A 7,337-nucleotide genomic window follows, 5' to 3' on the forward strand; every position below is an offset into this window, starting at 1 on the left:
GCCTCCACACATTGAATCAGGGGCGCCCTCTTCTGGGCTCGCATTCATTGTGCACTTATCGACAAACATTTATTCCAGGCTTCACTTTCTATAGGCCTACCCTTTGCTAAGTAGCCTACTAAGCTTTCATACTTCACCTAAGAACAATTGCCTCTGAACCCAAATTAGTTGACTGATCACTGTGGGAACATCACAATGTCTTTGGTGTCCCCTGATCTGGTAGGCTAATAGGTCTGAATTGGCACTATGGCCAGATAAATTGATATAGATGCACCGCAAAGCGGAGCAAATTATGACCAGTAATCAGTCCTGCATATTATTCAAAAATAAATCACTTGTCAATTTGTCTCCATCTCCTACTCCATCCTAACTCCATCCCCTACTCTTGCACCTTTTGTGTATGTAAATGAGTGTATGTGTGTGTTTGCTTTTGTGTATGTGTGCTTCTCTGTGTGTGTATTTTAGTTTGTTTCGTGAGTGTGTGTGTGCGTTTATGTATGTGTGTGTGTGTGTGTGTGTGTGTGTGTGCATGAATCTTGATGTGTGTGTTTGCGTGTATTCATGAGTGCGTAGTGTAGTCACTAAATGTACACATATATTAATTTATTGTATGGTCCCATGAACGGAATTCCATGAAACTTGCCATGCATTCAGAGGGAGTCATAATGATACACTTCAAATTCCGTGCAGTTTTGAACATGTCAGCCAAAGATATCTGCAATTACAATGCCTCGTTTTTGCTTTTTCATTTTCAACTAGGTGGCGCAAATCAAACTCAGTTTTCAATTTACTAAAACACATTTTGCAAAACACCACACACAATTTTCTACCTAACACACAAAAATCTAACTGGAAGTAACTTGATTTTGTTTTTCAAACACAACCCATCAAAATACCACACTAAATCACCAGTGCTTCACTCTCTCTCTTTACATGTGTAAACACTCATTAATTTACTGAACACCATCCAATCATTGCCTTAGTATAGGCTTATGAATAGATATACTCTCTATAGGTATAGACCCTTTCAATCTGCTCCTAGAGGATTTCCGGTTGAAATATTCAGAACCATTGCAGATACTTTGAAAGGAAAATTACAGTAATCGGACTTAAGCTTACAGTAATGTTCTACAAAAAGTTGACTTTATGTAAAACTTGTCTTTTTACTCTATCTTTGTTTGTCCCCATGTTACCATTAGCTCAATACATTTTTCTGTGCCTCCAGAAATGCCTTAGGAACGCTTAGGATTGTTTGTTTCTGCAGTTGAAAGGGTCTATAGGCCTATGAATACATACTGTACCCCCCCCCCCCCCCCCCCCACACACACACACACACACACACACAGACACACACATACAGTACACACTTCTTTGGAAAAAGCAAAGCAATTTGATAATTTGATAGTAGTCAGTCATTTCCGTCTTAGGCAAAATTTGTGTTTTCAAAACTCCATGTACATCTGGTGGTCATTGTATTTTGCTTCGCTTTTTTCTTGTTGGCTGTAAAATACTGTATTCGCAACAGCAAATTATTTGGGAAAAATCACTATTTTTGGTTTCAATATTGCTTGTATTTTTACTGTGTATTTCAACTTCTCTTTGTAGATACCATAACATTCACTCTTGTACACATATAAAGCCTATTGAAGACAGAAGAGCTTTAGGGTTTTGAGCAGTGTACATGATGTATCCAAAATGTCATATTATGACAAAAGTGTTTATAATGTGAGGCAAATGTTTTCTTTAAAAATGTGTTTACGACATTTTGAATGCTGTGTGTCATTTTGCAGAGATTTGAGGCATTTTGCATTTTGTGTGAGCAATTGTGGATTTTGTGTGTGACGTTTTGATAGAGTTTTGAAAACGTGTGTAAACAGTTACAACCTACCTCCTAAAAAGTGCCCTTCCTTCTATCAATTTATCACAACCCACAACTTAAAACATATTCCCACAGTGGTCCCTTGGCCTCAAAAAACTAATGGTTAGATACTATCTCATCAAACCCATTAAAACAGCATATATTTAGGGACAGATTATTTCATTAGGGACAGATATAACTGCAAAACAATTGGCTGCCCAATGTGCTATATTGAGTCCGGATAATACATATAATAGGCCTACAGAAAAAAAAACGGTTTTGTTTCTCTCTTTATTTTTTAAGCTTATTAATCCTGACACAATAGCTATCAAAGAACTCATTCTGCTACAGCAGCTGTTCTCCTTATAATTACAGTGGGCAGAACTAGCAATGACACTTTTTACTGATTAGGTGGCTCAAACAAAAGGCCAGAAGTACTGAGAGAAATTGAAATGAGACAATTGAGTGCAAATAAAGTAGTCTACTCATTTACCTTTGATCAACAGTGCTGGACAGAGAAAGACATCTGAAAAAGGACAGATTTAATCACCTTAAATAAAAGAATGACACACACAATGACATGATCAGAGGTGACTAATGAGAAAGGGAAAGCAACATTGTTCCCATGGTTCGCCAGAAAACTTCTGAAGACCTGGAACAACAAGATATATCAACACCTGGAAAATGTTGACACAATTCAAAGAGAACTGCACAACACATGAATCTTCAATTGTTCCATTAGTGGTTGGCTTATCCTCCTTAAAGGCGTTTCTCCTCTGGGAACTCCAGCTCCCTCCCGTTTCGGCAGGCTCCAGATTGATCACGCCCCAGTGCTCTGGGGGGGGGAAGCACACCCACAAGACTTGCACTCTCTGCCACAGAGAGCCAATATCCATGGCAACACATCCCAGAAGCCATCCGCAGCCATAGGCGACTGATCATCTTTGATTTTCCTACAGTCTATTCCCAGGAACATACTGCAAAATAACACCAAACACATGCACACACACAAACAAAAACACCCAGCCACTCATTTTAAGTTACCGGTAAATAGTGAAACATGACATTGCAGTGACACCCAATGCCAAGTTTGTTGTTTATTTTTTACTTAATCTTTGTTTTTTTTTATTTGTTTTACTTAATCATGGAAGAATGGTAGAAAATGTTGATCTGTAATTTAAAAATATTTTCTGCTTGTAATCCAACGAAGCAGTAATTATTTGTGTCATAATGTGGAAAAATAGAACAACAATTCCACATATAATTTAACTGATCTGTAATTTAAAAATATTTTCTGCTTGTAATCCAACCTCACCCGACAAGTGACTGAGGTGTATCTGATTTACCATGAGGACATAAGCACACACAAACATTTAAAACATAATTACTTTATTGGAGAACATAATTACTACATTGGAGAAAACATTTTTGTGAAATTGGAATCTACACATCAGTTCAGTGGAACCTTTTGTTTTTCTTGAAAAGAACATACAAAGAGCATAACATATTAATTCACCATTGGGGTTTCCCTCATTTGAAAAAAAAAAGTTGGTCATCTATAACTTTACCGAAGCAGTAATTATTTGTGTCATAATGTGGAAAAATAGAACAACCATTCCACATATAATTTAACTGAGGAAACAATTTACAAATTTAATAAATATTGCATTCAGTATATTTAAGATATTTTATATTCCCTCTTGTAATTGGGGAAACATACACCACTCCAATTATGCTAGACTGAAGAATCCAGATATATCATGACATGAAAAGCCTGCTGTTCCTTAACACATCTACATCTAATTTTGCTATTGGGAGAATCTATGTTACTAATCAGGAATAGAGCCTAGCCTGCTGAAGGAAGCTCCCGGCTCCATTGACACTGGCAAAATGTCTTCAGTGTTTTAGCAGCCTTTCATGGAACAAAAAGAGCAGGCTACATTTACTAATCTGACAGAACAGGTCATTGACATCACTGCATTTTGATCAGCAGTCCTGTTAAACACATTTTTGATACAGGGCCTCTTTGATGAGGACAACAATGTCTGACATTTAGCCAGAATGAAAGCATAAAGCCCCTCATATGCAACATTTCCTCCAATCTCTTTCAGGGCCTTATCCTCAGTGTGTGTGTGTGTGTGTGTGTGTGTGTGGGGGGGGGGGGGTTGGAGAGACAACGGTTTACCTTTACAGACGGACAGCCAGGCAGTGGGCAAGACAGTATCTGAGTGGGCAGATGGGCTGGTACACACAGACACACCTAGTGCTGGCCCAGCCTATAAGCATGTTGAAGGAGGCCCACAAGAGGAGTCCCAGGCTCAGACTGCCTGTTGTCACTATTGGCATTCCAGTGGCATTGACTGAAATCAAGCAAATGTTGCAAAAAAAGCAAAAAAAGTTATCCATGTGCTCTACTTGGGGTTATTCAAAACCTAGCCGTTCAAACCCAAAATAATGATATGACCTACCATCTCCACTCCCAATTCTCTTAACCGGAACGAGGTTGCTCCCAACGAAGATGACAGTCACAGCACACGAGAAGAGATCGTAAGTTACATCCGTGGCATTTGTGGTGTGAGAGTCCCGCGAATGCTGCCAGTCCGGATTGTGGCTTGCATATTCTTAAAAACATCGCATATTTTTTATGACACGTAGGCTATCAACAAGGTCACCCTCGTAGAACATTTACTTTGGGCAGTTTGCTGTCTATGTCTGACGTGTGAGTGTTAGTTCTTAAGAGAATATACCTACCTCCACCACCACCAAGCTGATGGACAGCATCGCTTTCAGAAGTGCAGAGCACAGTCACTATAACTATGAGACAGAAATACAGAGTCATCCCCATCCGCGGTTATCAGGTATCGTGGTCAAATCCAAGTTGTAACGTTCATAATCTGCATCTAACGCCGACTCGTAACCAGAGATGTCTGACTCTAGAGCACAAAGGTGTTGGGCAACTGGGATTTGATGCTCGACAAACGTCAGCATCTTCTCATAAAATTAGTAGCCTAGTGCCACCGAATGGATTGGAGGTTAAACTGGAGGCGAGAAAAGGCAACCAAGATACCCTCTGCACGACGACGGTTCCTTTTAATATTAAGTTTGTGTCTGTCATCCTAAAGCACCCGTAGCATAGCTAGCCTACAGAATATATATATATATATATATATATATATATATTGGGATGTGTAAATGTTTTATACTATTATGTCTTATTAGGCCTACTAATATGTATGTCAGTAATAACCTAAGCTACTAATATGTTCAAAATCGTGATAGATAAATTTATCAGCTGCAGTCACAACAGTGAATATCAGACAAGTTCAAAATGCATGCCAGAGTGACCTAAACACACTGCTCAGCTCGGTGCAAGACTTCTTTCCGCATTGAGCTGTCTCGTTTGCTGAAAAAAACACAGCTCGTGCCAAATGCAGTTGCAGCAGTGCAGTATGCTGCATTGCGGAGCCATTCCTAAGAGCGCGAGCTGGGTTGCATAAGTGCACGTCGTCTGCCGGTGCTCGGCTTGGGGAAATGCGGTGGACGCTTCTGAGAGAGACAGTGGTGGGGAGAGTGCGTGTTGCTGCGTTGCTGTCAGTGACGCAGCGAAACGTGAAACGCTTGGAGAGTTTGTCGGCACACCTCCAACCCCGCAGTTGAAGTAAAGGAACGTACCTATCTGTCTATCCGATGTGAAATGTTTAGCCATTTCTTTCTCAATAAGGTGCTCAAGAGAGAGAGGATGGGCGTAGGCTTCATAATATAATGTTTTCATAATATAGCCTAGGCTATGTATATAACATACTGCCATGTCTTTTCTGTGATCTATCCATCTGACATGCAGTGCACCTATACAACGTCATGATAGAGATAATGAATTAAGATGCTTTGTGCTTTAAAGACAGTAAATAAATTGATAGTAGAGGATTAACAACATTTGGGTGAGTGGCTTGATCATCCTTACCATGGGTAAAATTCAGACACTGTATCTCAACATTTGTGATCTTTCAGTTCACAGCTTACCCTTTGTGAAAGCTTGATCTAAAGCTTCTGTGTGTAATTTTAAATGTTCATCATGAACACAACTCATGATATAACGACTGGTGGTAGATCACTATAGAGTAATAGCCCTGCTGCCCACACCCTGCTATCTGCTGACATCAGCAACTTTGTAATGGATTGTGATGCCCGCTCTCTCTCTCTCTCTCTCTTTCTCTCTCTCTCTCTCCCTCTCTCTCTCTCTCTCTCTCTAATTTATTAACAACAAACGTTGTTACCTTATATCTTTCTGTTGATAAACAGAAACTAGAACTCATCTCATTCAGTAATGATTGGGTAGCTGTTGGAGTGACCTGGGTCCTGGCCAATAGGGAAACGCTGATGTTGATGATGATGATGATCATGATGAAAGTGTTATTGTTCAATGCAAAAGAAACTGCAGAGGTAGTGATAAAATGTAGGCTAAATCTCCCCCAGACACAAACATATAGCCTAAATAGATAAAAATCATCCATTTGTTCCAATCATCCATCATGAAGCAGAGATTAATGATGTGCCCGATGATTTCAACGAACCTCAAGACTTATGACAAGTATGTGTCATTGTAATTCGCCTTACAGAATTGTGACTGATTCAGGTGAACTGGCAGAGAAGGCAGGTGACTTTTCTGTCAACGCGAAGCAGAACTCCAGAGATTTCAAAAGAACTGAACCGACAACTGCTTCTTCTCTTCAAAGATAAAAAATACACAAAATGTAATAGACAGACAAACAGAGAGAGAGAGAGTGAGAGAGAGTATTGTATGAACATTTTAGTGCAATATGCACATCCCAGCAGCATGGTATTGATGCAAAGCGTAAACTAATGGGAAGTGGGTGTTGAGGCAGAACGCCAGAGACCCAGTAATAATCTATAAAGACACAGAGAGGATGACAGGGCAATAGGGAAAGTGAAAGGCCAGATGCTGATAGATGAAGATGGAGAAAGCAAGTAGGCCAGGCTCTTCTGAAGCTAAAGGGGAAGAAACCTAGAGAGAGACTGTCAACAGATGTGCAGGGACATCTGGGGTGAAGGACAGGCAGAGTCATGTCCTGCAGCATTTTAAAAGGCTTTGGTGGATGTCACGAGGTAGAGGCCAAATGCACCGACATCAGCAGAGAGAGAGAGAGACAGAAAGAGAGAGAGAGAGAGCACCTCGAATAAGCTGCCAAAAAGTCTCACCGTGGGCAGGGTGACAAATGGGTGCTGTGGATGGGCAGGGGAGAGGTTATAGGGTTCAGTTGCTGGGCGGTAGCTGGGGTGGAGTGGATGGAATCAGTTGGGCTGAGTCCAGCCTTTGTGTACTGGCCCAGTCTACAGCACACTGGCACAATCTGTCCTTACACTGGCATCATCAAATAGGCCATAATGCTGAGCTGTGCAGCATGCAATCCTTCTCATATTGGATGGAATCTGATACAAAGAACTTTCTTTAAAGGCACTG

Source organism: Alosa pseudoharengus, unplaced genomic scaffold (genome assembly GCF_046254945.1).
Source record: "Alosa pseudoharengus isolate Yale_2024_CS ecotype anadromous, Long Island Sound unplaced genomic scaffold, YU_APseudo_1.1 YU_APseudo_1.1_scf_2, whole genome shotgun sequence".
NCBI classification, from domain to species: domain Eukaryota; kingdom Metazoa; phylum Chordata; class Actinopteri; order Clupeiformes; family Clupeidae; genus Alosa; species Alosa pseudoharengus.